The 15,830-nt window shown below is 47.7% G+C and overlaps 1 protein-coding gene across 1 annotated transcript in view; it reads right to left on the bottom strand.

Moving 5' to 3' along the window:
- Positions 1-15,830, bottom strand: part of LOC147663766 (isopentenyl-diphosphate Delta-isomerase 1-like) — a 99,391-nt gene that overhangs the window by 55,627 nt on the left and 27,934 nt on the right. The window lies entirely within an intron of this gene.

The raw sequence follows: 15,830 nt of genomic DNA, 5'->3' as shown, positions 1-15,830 counted from the left end.
CATCTTGTCTTGGCCTAGCTAAGATCAAAGACCTTAAAACACCGTCTATACCAAAGCCAATACCTGAGAATGCAACCACAGATATTGAGTTAGACGTGTCACAAATTTTACATTTCAACAGATCACATCCTGATTGGAAAAAGTGGTTAATCTGGCCTACTGACACAAACAGCTGTCAAGATAGATTCCTGAATAAAACACAGGGGTTAAAAATGACCAGATTAGACTCAAGATATTCCCAGAGACAACATCCAGGGATTATAACAACATACAGTGTAGGGAAACTCTGCCTTGAATGGCTAACTTCGTCCACACTGGCTGAAATTAAGCAACACTTGTCTTTACTAAAAGATGGTGCTGATTTGCGCGATTTCATTCTTGGAGCACGCAAACAGCGTCAAAAGCGTTTCATAGCGACCAGTATCTATGCTGCTTACAACGAGGCTTGGAAAGTAAAGCAAATTGAAACTGCTGAGAAAATACGAGAAATTGATCGTATTAATTTGGAGAAATCACTTTCTGTAGTAGACAATGGGTTAACGACTCTGTCTTCCAGAATATATTCGTTGGACAATATTGTATCCTCTGCCTTTGATGTGATAGACAGAGACTTGCTAATGTTACAACATGGCCAGTCTCAATTACGCTCTATTATAGAATTGGGCTGGACGCTGCAAAATCTTCGTTCAGGCTATGTGCCTTGGCGTTTAATCAACACAACGTCATTATTTTCCATTTTTAACCTTACTGATAAACAGATCAGTTTGGCACAGAAAGGAGCAGACTATACAATCCTGAGCATCGAAAAACTCGAGAGATTACCATTGACAAAGTCAGAGAGTCCTGTCATTGAATGGATAATACACGGAATTATCACAATTCCGATAACAACTTTCCGATTTAAAAAGTGCCTTGAGTACATACCTGCTGGCCAGTATGAACAATTGGGTAAAGGATATGTAAAATCTGAATGGAAATTACCATACACTCATTTTTGCTATAGTGACAGTGACAAAAATGTATTTCTTAGTGGTGATAACTGTAAACACTCACTAAGCGGTATACTTTTGTGTCAGGGTATTAATTTACACGGAGCATGTGATGGAAATTCAAACAACCTTTCATGCCACCAGCTAGTCACACCTGCAACTCAGATAGAGCCCTTCTTTATGCAACTTTCGAACGGGAGTTACATTCTTAGAACGGATCACAGATGTTGTGGCCTCGTGCCAGGGAAAAGTTATCTAGTAGAAGTAACATCCATGGTCAAATGCTGTATGAAAGCATTGTTTCCGAGTGGGCCTGCAGACACAGTGACTCCCATCTGGCCTCGTCTGAATCTCTATTCTATACGAATTGATACATTAAGCAAAATGAAATCTGTACTTTTACAGACAACAGTGCCTATAACGTCATCTAAAGAGACGTATGATCTTCTAGTTGCAAGGACAGCTACTGAAGTTCATGACCTTTTATCAACAAATTGCCCCGTGCATTTCGTAGAAATGTTCAGCCAACTCCTTAACATGTCTAGTGCAACAAGCATCCCAGGCATATTTGGACTGCTAACACCCTTCCAGGCAATTTTGGGAATCTTTCCTAATTTTGTACACTCTGTTTTTGGCGGCATACCATTATTTTTGGGACTCGTCGCAGGGATTCTATTTTTGACCCTTCTGCTACGTTATGGCAAGCCTCGGCTCAGACATAGCTCCCATGGGAATGGAAGAGACAATCCTAGCAATGCGCTACCGGGACAGGATAACTAACGTCCTCGGATTGGCCAGGCTGAGAGATCTAAACATGACCTGGTTCCTTTCATTCAGACCGATATGGCAAAATTGCATTTTACCTGTGCTACGGTGTATGCTTTGCGGCGATGAATGCGTGTTGGACATCTGTCTTTCACTTCCATCAGCAGTACCAATGGACGTCGATACTTTGCTCAGTCCAATAACGGCTCACGCATTGTGTTGTCCCCAGCGGCTACCAATCCTGATGACGGCATTCGTGGAGACTCCTGTACTACAGCCAAGTGGTAACAGTGGAGCGAGTGACAAAAGCAACATCATCCAGGTACAACGTTCTGTGAACATTGCTGGTCCCGACTATGATGACAGCAATCATTCTCACACCTGCCAAGTTACAGCGCTATCTAATTTGGTTGAACTATCACCTGAATTTGTAGACCAATTCTTTGAGAGCCTGTCTGATACGATGTTCTCACCCGTACAGAAACAATAACTTTCAGAAGCTTTTCCGACACACAGCGTTCCCATGAACTCTGAATTCGGCCTTCAGTTTTGATCAACAAAAACTGCCAAGAGCTTTGGAAATCTATTTTTCCCCGTTCAAGCAATAATTCTTTGCATTGGACAATTTTTCTAATATTCATTTTTTTGGCACGAACAATTCTTTGCTTAACGTAAAAACTATTCTTAGAGAACAGAAGCTTCACACTTCTATTTCTAAACACATCTAGAGACATAACAACATTACACCAGCCTCTAGCACATGTTATTACAATGCATTTTTATGTGATGATTTATCTCGCCTTTCTTCTGTCAGAGATACTTCATGTGTAATTCTTTATGCATAATCGTTCATTGATTTCATATGCAATAGTTTTTGAATGATTCTATGCTTCAAAAAAACGTACAGTACCTAAATTTCATGTATTTCAAGTACGCCTATTTCGAATGCATTTATGTATTTTGGGGTGGGCAATGTTACACATGCATCTAATTGCTTAGTTTTAGTAATTTGATGGACATGAAAACGTGGAGTGGGTGTTGCGTGTTTATCTAGGTTCCTGATCGATACTGTGACCTTATGCCCCTATTCGGCTATAAATCCATTTATTCCCTATATTGGCATAACCGTTCAAGTGCGATTTTCAGAAAAGTCATCTCTGGCCTCACACGAACAGAGTCACATTCCAGCATAGCTCTCTGCCACTTCCTTTGCGACCAATTAGTGCAATGACAGAGCAGAAGTCACTATCTGATATTCCTAGATTAACACTCCGAGTTCTTCAACAAGATAAAAACTCAGCAAACCTGGAAATCCCCGCTTGCTGTGTTTTGATTAGTAATGGAACTCTAATGAGCAACTGATAAATAAAACTTCCTAGTGACATCTTTAATTGACGTCTTATGTCCAGCAAACTTGCGTCAAACCCGGCACCTGTCAGGTATAAATATTACCAACGTTGCCTTAAGCAATGCGAGCTACTGTTGCTGATGCCAGCTGCCTGCAAGACCCCGTGTTGGTAAATCTAGCACTCTGTCGCTGCAGCCTGCTGTCCCTGTGGTGGTGAAGCTGCTGATACCATTATCGCTGCTAAAGCGCGAACTATGGTGCAGTACGCTTAGGAGCTGAACAGCCGTCCCTCTGCGAAGACATCCAGCAGATTCCAGCTGCCCGCGGACGCTGTCTCCCCTCCTTCCTCGACGCGCTGAAGAGACCCGCTGTCTTTCTCCTGCAGAGAAATCCAGCTCCGGCGTTTCCGGTCTACCCTTGCGGGTGACTGGGATATCGAGAGTGACCCCTGAAGGAGATACCAATCCTCCATCATTCTATTCAGAGGCATGGTGTTGACTAAACCCTTAGACGAGAATTCTTGAAGCAAACCTTGGCAAAACCAACTTAACTTAAAGCTACTTACTTACTCCCCTTCCACGTGTTAGGCTTAGGTCAGGCACACTGGGGTAGGCTTAGTTAGAAGCACCAGTTGAGTATGTTAGCCTAATGTATATATGACTGTATATATGTTTTATTACTTTTAAACCATTGTATGGCTAAGAAACCATATCAATGCTTTTACAGTTCTATTTCGCAATACTTATCTTACTGTACGTACTTTTTATAATAACAAGTCTTGCAATTGTGGCAATACATTTCTCTTGTACGAGAAGAAAGACTGTTCAATAAATGTTAACCTTTTATTGACAAACGCCCGTCTCTCTATTCTCTACATCTCGTGAAAGTAAACTGCACTAGACTGACTGAGTGAAATACATGTCTATTGTTTCACACGACCCTAGAGATTGACTCTTGATCTGAGGAGCAAAGTTGTCATGTTGCACGGTTGTTGGAAAACTGAATCCCTTCTTGTCTGTGCCAGGGAAGCTGATCACTTCCCATGCAGAGAAGAAAGTTTCCAGTGACCTCTGAGCTAGTTGGTAACACAACCCAATTAAGTTTAGCATAGTCAGTGGAGGCCTGGAATATCCGCAGTTCCACGTCGATACTACTGTTTATGTTATTCCAATGCGCAGGGCCTAGTGGGAAACTAGGAACTACACTACACTCTCAAAAACAAGTGGCCCCTGGAGCTTCTTGGCATTAGTTTGATGTATTTATGTGGCGACCGACGCTTGCCTGCCGATGTGTGTGGACTGATGCATGCCTGGCAGTGTGCATGGATCGAGGTGTGGGTGAATTAGCGCTTGGCTGGCGGTGTGTGTAGACAGGCACTTGGCTAGCAATGTGCATGGACTGGTGCTTGGCTGGTGATGCAAGCAGGCTGGTGGTGTGTTGGTGGCTGGTAGGCAGTATGTGTACTGACTTGCTTGAGATGCGCTTGTTAGTTGTCCAATGTTTGGGTGCTTGGTGGTGTGACTGGGGGGTTAGTCCTTTTGGCGTAAGAGAGCGATGGGCCCCTTAATGGCACTGTTTGAAAATGTAAATGTTGTATTGTGTTGGACCCGCAGCAGGCAGTGTGAATGTTTTTCTGTGTGTAACGCATGAAAAGCATGCAAATGGACAGTAAAGTGGCCAGTGCCTTGATGTGGCTTTACAGCTCACAAGCTGTCAGTCAGTGGTTCTCTGATATAATGTTGAAATTATCAACAATAACTTTTGCAGATTTTATTTCGCAAAGTCATTGGAAAAGAAAGTTTCTCATGAACCATTTATTTACCCTTGTGCCAAATCCAACCAGTATGCCCGTGATTGACTAGTGAATGGGTGCACAGTAATGTTTGTGTTTTTTTGCTTTTTATCATCTGCGTATACACTGAACACCTTCTGCCCACACATCTTTTTGGAAACTGATCACTAAGGGAATAATATGTGGTATGTTTTGTGTGGATCCCACATCGTTTACTCGGCGGCCATCTAGGGAGACCTGCCAAACCCAAACGTTTCTGAAAACTAGATACCCTGGGGAGTCCAGGGAGGTGAGGTCGGCATGTATTCTTACCCGGAATCCTAATAAAAGAGAGAGGGACCCCACAACCAAAGGGATGGAGTACCACAATAGACTTTTAGTCAAGCAAATATTCTCTTTGGGACACCTTATTGTTAGAACAAATATTCTCAAAAACACAGACAAAGTAGGCACTAACATAATACTGTACTGGTGAGGCAAAATGTAAACATCAAAATTATGAAAAATACTGAACAGTTTATTTATCACACAAAACAATGTTAAAAAAATATTTTTAAAATTAATTTAAAAAGAAGCGAAAAGACATTGAAAATAAGAAAACATTCCTATTCATTGGGAATTGATAAAGTGGCTACAGTGAGCGGTTCCCATTACTGAGGTGAAAGAGTCTTTGTCTATTTGTTTTTTGGCCGTAAACTCCAATTTTAAAATACATTTCGGCCTTATTGGAATGGATTAGTACCCTGCTAGTACACATGGTATAGAACGAAGATAGTCCTATTTCTACTCCGATGGTTCCTTGTTTTGATACAGGAAGTGTGAGTCTTTTACTCTGATATCCGTTTGATCAGCGGGTTCCCGCGTTTCGAATGAGTATTTAAACAACACCTGGTTTGTTTTCCGGGTTTCAAGCCGGTAGGCTTAGAAAGTAAAATTTTAAAACAAGAGATTAATAAAATGGATGTACACAAAGAAGCATAAAGTGTGTATTTGTTTGATGAATGGGTATTTCTGTACTTTTCTGTATTGTTTTGCGGTTCAAATCAATGACATTTCTTAATCCGGGGTACCCAGATTCAAATAACGGCTTGGCGGAAGGTCCCCTGATTCTAATAATGAGTGAGAGGGGTCCCCGGATTCCAGTAATGATTAAGTCGGGTCTAACGAACTCAAAAGTTTAAGAACCACTGTTTTGCACTATACTTATAGTCAATCATGTTTGCACACTAGCCAACATTGCAGCATTCTTTGAAATACAATCAGAAACATACACGTGCATATGTAAATAGAGAGGATTTACATTTTACGTCCCTGTAAAAGCACAAGTTACTACTTGTGTAATGATATATCTGTAAGAGACATTAGTTAGTCATAGATTCCTTACCTTAGAATATCCCCAGGCGTCAGACTGGATCCGGAAAGTTTTGCGTAGCAGTACCCTTGCGCGTCGGTAGGCGTCGTCTGCGGCTCCGCGTCAGTCGTCGGCGTCGTGGGCGCAGTGATGACGTCGGAGTACTTAGACGCCGCAGTTCTTAGCCACAGCTTTTCCGCACCAGAAGCGCAGAGCCATGACAAAAACCGACACTGGTGCCAAGAAACTAGGGCCCTGAAAGGGGATGACCTTAACCCTAGATATCGGTTCGCAGAACGGGGAGGATGGGTGGGTCGGTAAGGAATCTATCACTAACTAATGTCTCTTACAGATATATCGTTACACAAGTAGTAACTGGTGCATCTGAAAGAGACACGTTAGTGATAGATTCCTTACCTTAGAATAGATACCCCAGCAATACCATCCCCGTGGTGAACCAATATTTACACCAGAAAGTCCTGGAGAACGGAACGGCCGAAGTAGACGTCCCTCCGGACTGGACCGTCCAGGCAGTAGTGCCGCGCAAACGTGTGCAACAAGTCCCACGTAGCTGCCTGGCAAATGTCCTGCAAGGGCACACCTCGGCCCAAGGCAGTTGTAGTGGCCGTGGCTCGAGTGGAATGAGCCCTCAGCCCAACAGGGGGTTCCTTCTTAGCCAAGGAGTAACACGCTTGGATGCACATGATAATCCATCTAGAGATGGTCCGTTTGTGCACCGCTTTCCCTTTCTTAGCGCCTGCGTACCCAACAAAGAGTTGATCATCCACCCGGAACTGGCGTGTGCGATTCAGATAGAACGAGAGCGCACGTTTTGGGTCCAGACGGTGGAGCCTCTCCTCCTCTCTCGAGGGGTGCGGAGGCGGAAAGAAAGTGGGCAATGTGATGGACTGCCCAATGTGGAAGGCTGTGACCACCTTAGGCAAGAAGGAGGGCCTAGTCCTCAAAACAACCTTGTCCGGATGGACTGAAAGGAAAGGAGGCTTACAAGAGAGAGCCTGGAGCTCACTCACTCTCCTGGCAGAGGTGATGGCTACCAGGAAGGCAGTCTTCAAAGAAAGAAGGCGAAGAGGGCAGTTGAGAAGTGGCTCAAAGGGAGCGCACATCAGAAATGTCAGAACCAGGTTCAAGTCCCACTGAGGCATAACGAAGGGAACAGGAGGAAAGGTATGAGTGATGCCCTTCAGGAATCGATTTACGATAGGGGACTTGAACAAAGAAGGTTGGTCAGGCAGCCTCAGAAAGGCTGAAAGAGCCGAAAGATAGCCCTTGACAGTGCCCAGAGCAGAGCCCTGCTGGGCAAGAGAAAGAAGGAAGAGAAGAACTTCAGAGAGAGGGGCATTGAGGGGATCCACAGCCTTTGCTGTGCACCATGCCACAAATCTGTTCCACCTGCAGGCGTATACCGTCTTTGTGGAGGGACGCCTGGCTGCCAGAATGATGTTGCAAACTTCAGGAGGCAAGTCAAATGGCCTCAACTGTCGCCGCTCAATCTCCAAGCATGGAGGTGGAGACTGGACAGGTTCGGGTGGAGGACCGTCCCCTGCTGCTGCGACAGAAGGTCCTCCTGAAGAGGCAGACGAACCGGGGGATCGACTGACATACTGAGTAGCTCGGGATACCAGTACCTTCGCGCCCAGTCCGGAGCCACAAGGATGACTTGCGCCCAGTCGCGCTTGATCTTCTTCAGCACTCTGGGCAGAAGAGGTATAGGCGGAAAGGCGTACAACAGACCGCAGCTCCACTCGCGACGAAAAGCGTCTCCGAGCGAGTGCCGCCTTGGAAATTCCAACGCGCAGAATAGATGACATTGCGCGTTCTCTTCGGTGGCGAATAGATCTAACCAAGGCTCTCCCCATCGCAGAAAGAGGCCTTGCGCCACGTCCGAGTTCAGACGCCATTCGTGATCCATCGAGCACCGACGGCTGAGTTCGTCCGCCCTGGCGTTCAGAGAACCTGCCAGGTGTTGAACCACCAGAGTCACGCCCTGATGGTCCAGCCATTGCCAGAGACGCAGAGCCTCCTGGCAAAGGGTCCACGACCCCACTCCGCCCTGTTTGTTGCGGTACCACATGGCGGTGGTGTTGTCCGTGAACACCTGCACTGCACTCCCTCGGACAGACGGGAGGAATGCTTTCAGTGCCAGACGAATCGCCCGCAGCTCCAACAGATTGATATGGAGCCGGGACTCCGCCGGAGACCAGAGTCCTCTGATCTCCGCCTCTCCCAAGTGGCCTCCCCAGCCTTGGAGGGACGCGTCCGTCACAACTACGTGCTCCGGTTGGGGAAGGGAGAGGGATCTGCCGTTGACCCAATTGCGGTCCGTGAGCCACCACTGCAGCTGTCTCGCAGTGCCCTCCGAGATCAGGACATGGTCGGACAGGTTGCCCCGGTGCTGGGCCCACTGAAACTTCAGGTCCCACTGCAGAGCCCGCATCCGCCAACGTGCGTGATGCACCAGAAGGATGCAGGAGGCCATCAGCCCCAGAAGCCGCAGCGTCAACCTGACCGAAACCCGGGATAACGGCCCGAAGATCGGAATCAGAGCCTGTATATCCCAAACCCGCTGTTCGGGCGGGTAAACCCAAAACTGCGCCGAGTCGAGAACCGCTCCAATGAAAAGGAGCTTCTGAGAGGGGCACAGGTGTGACTTCGGCAAATTGATGGAAAATCCCAGCAGGTGCAGGAGATCCGCCGTAGTCTGGAGGTGGCTGACGACTGTCTGGGGCGAGCCCGCCTTCAACAACCAGTCGTCTAGGTAGTGGAAGACTGAGACCCCTAACCTGCGCAGATGAGCTGCGACCACCGCCATCACCTTCGTGAACACCCGTGGGGCGCTGGTAAGGCCGAAGGGGAGCACGGTGAACTGAAAGTGCTCGAGGCCTACCGTGAACCGCAGGTAACGCCGGTGGGCCGGCAGGACGGGGATGTGGAAATATGCGTCCTGCAAGTCCAACGCTACCATCCAGTCTCCTGGGTCTAGGGCAGCCAAGACCTGAGCCAGTGTCAGCATTTTGAACTTCTCCTTCCGGAGGAAGCCGTTGACGTTCCTCAGATCCAAGATAGGGCGTAGGCCCCCTTTGCCCTTCTTGGGTACCAGGAAGTAGTGGGAGTAGCAACCACGTCCTACTTCTGGCCCAGGAACGCGCTCGATGGCCCCCTTGGCCAAGAGGGCCGAAACTTCCTCCCGCAGGAGCCGCAAGTGATCCCCCGATACGCGGTGGTGTTGCGGTGGCATGGCTTGAGGGGTCGTCTCGAAGGGGAGGGAGTAGCCCCTTCGGACGATCTGCAGCACCCACCTGTCCGAAGTGACTGTGCTCCAGTGAGAGTGGTGATGGCGAACCCTGCCTCCCACTGGCGTCACATGGGCCGAAAAGCACGGACTAGGAGGGTTTAGAGGCGGATGCTGCGGGGGCAGGTGTGGACTGGCTCCGCCTGTTTCCCCGACCGCCTCCACGGCAGTTTCCACGGCCGCCGCCGCGCTGGACGACAGTTTGCGGCGAGTGGCTGGCGGCACGTGTGGGGGCGCCCCTTCCTTTGCCACGAAAGGAGCGAAAGGCACCCATTTGCTGGCGCGGGGCCGAGAGGCCCAAGGACTTGGCCGTAGCCCTGGAGTCCTTAAAGCGCTCAAGCGCGTGGTCTGCCTTGTCGCCAAAGAGGCGACGGCCATCGAACGGCATGTCCATGAGTGTATTTTGGACGTCTGCAGAGAAATTGGCGGATCTCAGCCAGGCGTGGTGTCGTATCGCCACCGTCTTAGCCATCGCCCTGCCCAGCGAGTCAGTAGTATCCAGTCCGCACCTGATTGAATACTTCGCTGCGTCCCGGCCCTCCACTAGGGCTTGACCGAGTTTGGCCCGTACCTCCAACGGACACTCTGGCAGCACTTCCGCCACAGTTTCCCACAGAGAGTGGGTGTAACGGCCCAAGAGGCATGCAGTGTTGGAAGACCGCAGTCCCAAGCTAAGGGACGAGAATACCTTCTTGCCATAGGCCTCGTACCTCTTGGACTCCCTGTCCGGCGGGGCGGTCCGGAATGCGGTCTGGGAATTAGAGGCCTGGATGACCAGACTCTCGGGGTGGGGTGGGAGGACAGGAAACATGGGTCGCCCGGGGCCGGGCGGTGGCGTCTGGCCACGTTCCTATCTACAGGCGAACCTGTAGCGGGCCTGGACCAAGTGCCCAAAAGAACGTCCGTCAAGGCCTCATTAAACGGCAGCAGAGGCTCCATGGAGCATGACTGCGGCTTAAGGACCTCAGTGAGGAGGTTAGTCCTCACGGCCGCGACGGGGAGCTCAAGGCCCAAGGCCTTAGCAGCCCTCGTCAACACCACACCATAAGTAGCACCCTCCTCTGAAGCCACGGTAGGAGGAGAGACAAATCCAGTGTCTGGAGAGGTGTCCAGGCCACTGGCCTCCCCAAGGTCTCCTGTCCAGTCCATGTTAGATTGACACTCCCTGGTCAGAGGGTCCTCAGACCCCTCCCAATTCTCCTCTTCCCCCATCTCCTGAGAATCAGGGTCGTAAGTGAATGGGGTCGGTTCATAGAAACTAAAATCTCCAAATGGCGTCGAGATCGGCGCCGATAGGCGTCGTCCCGACGTCGGAACCGATTGAGAGGAGGCATCGGGGACGGCACCGCCCGAGGACGACGCCGGAGGGGACAACACACGGACCGACGCCGGGGGGGGTCGTAAGGTCCACCGGTGACGATCCATCGCCCGAGGAGGGCCCAGCGGCGCCGGGCCCGAAGGCGCCGACGACGCCGGGGCCTCTGTACCCTGCGGCGCCGGGCCCGAGGGCACCGGCGGTGTCGGGATCGTGGAGCCCTGCGGCGCCGGGCCCGAAGGCGCCGGCGGCGTCGAGGCCGAAGCACCCGACGGCGTCGGGGGTCGTAGCCCCCGACCCACTAGGGCCCCCAGACGGGTTCACTGGGCCCGAAGGCGCCACGGAACCCGTCGGAGGAGAAAGGGACCTCATGGCCATGAGGAAACGCTTGATCTCCTCCGGCGTCGCGTTCAGCCCAGGGACCGGGGGGTATGGGGCCGTACGCAGCGCCCGCGACTCCCGAGGAGCCGCGTGGGCGGTGTCACCCGAACCCCCGGTTTCATCGCGCGAGCGTCGGGGGGAGTCAGAAGAGTGATGTCTCTTCGACTTCTTACTTGACGACTTGGACCCTGAGTAGTGGCGCCGACTCCCGGAGCTGTGACGGCTCCGTCCCCGACACCTGTCCCTCGACCTCCCGTGGGAACGAGACCTCACACGGCGCGGGGCCGACTGGCGGATCTCGAGTCGCCTGCGGGACTGCTCCCGCCTGGCCTTCCTCGAAAGGGCCAGACAGTCGGAGCAGGCCTCGTCGTCATGGTCGACGCCCAAACACATCAGGCACAAGCGGTGGGATCCGTTACCGACATGGTACGGTCGAACTCATCGCAATGCTTGAATCCAGGCATCCCTAACGGCACCGTCGGAGTCGTAAAGACTTCGAAATGGATCAAAAGATCCCAAAAGTTTAGTCAAAAAGTGACTAGGGAACTGCTCTTTCCAGATCTGCGCTGGCTGGCGCGGAAAAAAGAAGAACTGACGTCAGCACGCGGAGGCGGCGTGTAAGTACTCCGACGACGTCATCACGGTGCCCACGACGCCGACGACGGACGCGGAGCTGCAGACGACGCCTACCGAGGCGCAAGGGTACTGCTACGCAAAACTTTCCGGATCCAGTCTGACGCCTGGGGATATTCTAAGGTAAGGAATCTATCACTAACGTGTCTCTTTCAGATGTCCTGAGGCGGCACAAAGAAAGAACTAGAAGGGGCCGAAACATGCCAACATTATGCAGCTGAAGCCCACTTACAGCATAGCTACACTCACACACATATGAAGCAGCTACGGGGAGAACTTTAACAAGGATAAATTTAATAGGTCCTGTATAAATGTATTAAAGCTTCAGAACATTTAACCAAAATGTCAAGAAACGCTGGTCACTACGTAAAATATGTAAATTCAAGGACTCCTTATTGTACAGAATTGTATATATTTGTGCGTCAATATAAAAAGTATGATTCACAATGGCAAAGAATAATGGCTATAAAAAACAAGAACATTAACAATACAAAAAAGCTTGCAATTTAAGCTTTTTGTGAGGATATTTTTCCCCGCCTCTTTTTTCCATACAAAAATATGCATTTAGTAATGGTAACGATAGAAACATGTAATAGGGTGGACTGGAAATGAATTTACCACCCACTAATTATTTCTCTGAAAACTACTATACATAATTGTTTCCCCATTTATCCCTCACAGAGTAGTTCTCCCATATGTAGGTTTATATTTCCCATACTCTGGACGGGTTACTGGGAAAATCCCATGCAATGTGTTAAGCTCTCAAATACTCCATGTCTACAGATAAATTCTGCAGAGACAAGAAAAGGTGTGCACATGGTCTCAGAATTAGCTTTCAAGTGGTAGAAGGTGATAACATTTTTTTAATTTAAAGTACAGCAACACTTGAAAGTATGACTTTATTAAATGCGCCTTTATTCTACATATATTACCTTCCTTATACATATATACCTTCCATGTACTTATGATATACCTTTCATGTACTTATGTATCTTTATATTTATTACTTTGCTTCTAATTCAGCATATATCCAATGCATTACCCGATTTCTCACCCGATAGCTCTCGTAATATATCCTCTACCTCCAATCCGACTCAACTCAAACCTCATTGCACTACTCTTTCCAATGCACAATCCTATTTCACCACTAATCCTTTTTGGGGTCCAGAGTAGCCTGCTACTCGCTGAAAGGTGCTACAAGACAACATAGGGGAGCAAGTGCTAGATATATGCAAACCCTTCCCCCTTCCATCCCTTTACGATCCTTTTCCATCCAAATAAATTAATTTAATACTTCCCTAGACAAATTCACCACTAATCTCTTTTGGGTTCCGAAGTAGTGTGCTGCTCGCCGAAAAAGAGCACGGACGCCTCGCCAGACGTAGTAAGCTCTATATAAATGCAATTACAATACAATTGGTAATCTTGGATCTAAATCCAATTCACTGATAGCTAGAAGGGGTTTGAAAATGTGGCTGCTTAAGCAAAATCTATAATTGCTAGGTTTCGGAATGCACTTTATTATCAGCCAGCCATTATTAGTTAGGGCCCAAAAAGCCCTACTGGGTCTGTGAGCACTTATAAGATAAACATACATTAAACTAATTTTAAGAGATAAGATTGTTCCATACTGACAGGCGATCAGAGTCATCGGAAGATACACAACGTTTTTGGGCTGCCATTTCTAGATAGCAAGGGGGTTATGCTTATCGCCTTCCTATGGTATGGTTGGGTATTGTCTATGAAGCACTAGTGTAGCTCAGTTTTTGACTTTCAACACTCAAAAATGTACCACAATTGTACTAACCAACTGATTGACAAGGTTGGGCAAGGGCAACACTTTATGTTTTGGCTGTAAACATACAGAAGCTAGGGCATTATTCTAAGTGAGACCCTCTGGGATACATTAATAATTCAGAAAGGCTAAAAATATTCATAGCCACCAGCCAACCCATGCATAATGATGTAGGGAACAGTTTTGCAGATTTTTAATTGTGTTTGCAACAGCATGTAGTTAACCCCAAACAAGCTTTACCGGACAGTTAAAAATAATTTTAGTTTTTTTAAGGAAAAACAAATAGTAGTAGTTGTTTCCGACTAGTGTGCTGATAGACTAAGGTTTAGGGCTGCTAATATAGACATTTTCAGCTCGAGGCTGAAGACAGTTGATCTGCAGGGCAAATGCGAACTGCACTTAAGAATGAGTCAGGTCATAAGGGACAGATGCTAAAATATTGTGCTCAAGTCTAAATTTACCTTGTCCTATCAATATAGCAAGAACGAAGAGGTTTTGACCTTTTTTGGGGTAAATGGTTTCTCACTGATGGCGAAAGTATTGGTGAAAGGTGGTACCATGTCCAAGTTTCCCTTATTCACCAGCAACATTTCCTGCTGTCCCCTATTAATGTATTATTATTATTATTATTGTGGGGAGGGCATGATCTTGACAGTTTGCAGAGGTCAAAGACAAAGGGTTTTCTCAAAATTCCATGGCCAAGAGTGTTCGATCCAGGAAGCCCAAATTCACTCAAACACTTTTCTGGCATCTAGCAGAGGTTGCACTGCCCTCTTTCCCATGCACTTAATTACAGGGAAAATTATTTTAGTGTGGTCTATCACCGGTCTCAGACTCATGAAGCCTTGCTTATTGGGATGATTTTTATTTTTTACCAGTTTTATTATATGTCAGTGCAATACACTGTTCTCAAATATACAGAGAGTATCAATAGAAAGCATGTAAGTGCTGAAGACTGTAAAATAATGACAACATTTGGTATCCAACTTCCACTCAAGTCGACAAACGCTATATCCTAGTATGGTGGAGTCCCCACATTGTCTATAAAGGAGTGTGAGCAATTTGTTAGTTTGCACTCCCCACCTTCTAGCAGTAAGAGGGACACAGATATCCCCCAAGGGGAGAGAGCAGCCTCTCAGTTCAGGGGAAGAGAGGTTTGTGGAACCCAGCGCAAGGAATAACAGATGAAACTAGTGGGTAATTATTCTGCTGTGCTGTTATAGATGTGTGAAAGGTGTTCCATCTAGGCCACCAGGGAATCCTTGAACATCTGGAGATCGTGTTGTAGTCCATCCCATGAGGCAGCTATAGGGACTCTGCGCAACCCCTGGATCGCCTCCTGCCTCTGGAGACTGCTTCAGCCCCGCCCCACTTGAGGATTACTGCGCACCAGTGTTGGATGTGAGGGAGGGTATGCAACATCCTGTACATAGCATCTGAGAGTTTACAGCGATCACCATTACTTTTTGAACTGGGACATTGAAAGTTTCCATTTGTAATTGAATTTTACCCTTTATCATGTATGGGCGGTCTGAGCCTTTCTGCCTTCATAAATAACTCTTGGCAGAATGTTGCAATCAACTCAAGCTACTTGCCGTTATAGCAGTCATAGTGTTATGCCTACCTTCTTTATCTACAATCATATGCACTCCAAGTGTGGGAGAGCGCATTCTGTGTCTTTAGCAGAAGAGTGAAAAATAAAACAGTCTGCAATGTGTAGCAAAAGACTGCAAATCTGTCCCCTATATGATCAGGTTTCCAAACGTTTTAAGTTTAGCACTTTTGTTCTGTGCTTTTCACTTATTCTCCAGTAGTTATTTTTTCCTTTGAGAAATGTATCCGCAGCAATAAGATGTTTAGTTACCATTGCTTTAAGGCCATCCCATAGTGTGTTTTGAGTTCATCCTAATTTTCTCAGTGGTGCTATAGATATATACATACATATATTAAACAAAGTGCCCAGAAGCTTTGAAGACGCACTGATTTATTGTAATTCGCCGACACGTTTCGAGGCGGACATTCCTCTTCTTCACAGGCATTTCTGGCTGTGTTTGGGCGGCCCCAGTCACTGATTTAAATACATGCAAAGTCTTTAGTAGATCACGTTTAGTACGTCATTTCGGCATGATGGGACTTGTAGTCCAAGCGTGG

This window comes from Lissotriton vulgaris, unplaced genomic scaffold, assembly GCF_964263255.1.
Source record: "Lissotriton vulgaris unplaced genomic scaffold, aLisVul1.2 SCAFFOLD_3888, whole genome shotgun sequence".
Taxonomy (NCBI): Eukaryota; Metazoa; Chordata; class Amphibia; order Caudata; family Salamandridae; genus Lissotriton; species Lissotriton vulgaris.
The sequence above is the reverse complement of the archived record's forward strand: the minus strand, read 5'-3'. Positions and strand labels throughout refer to the sequence as shown.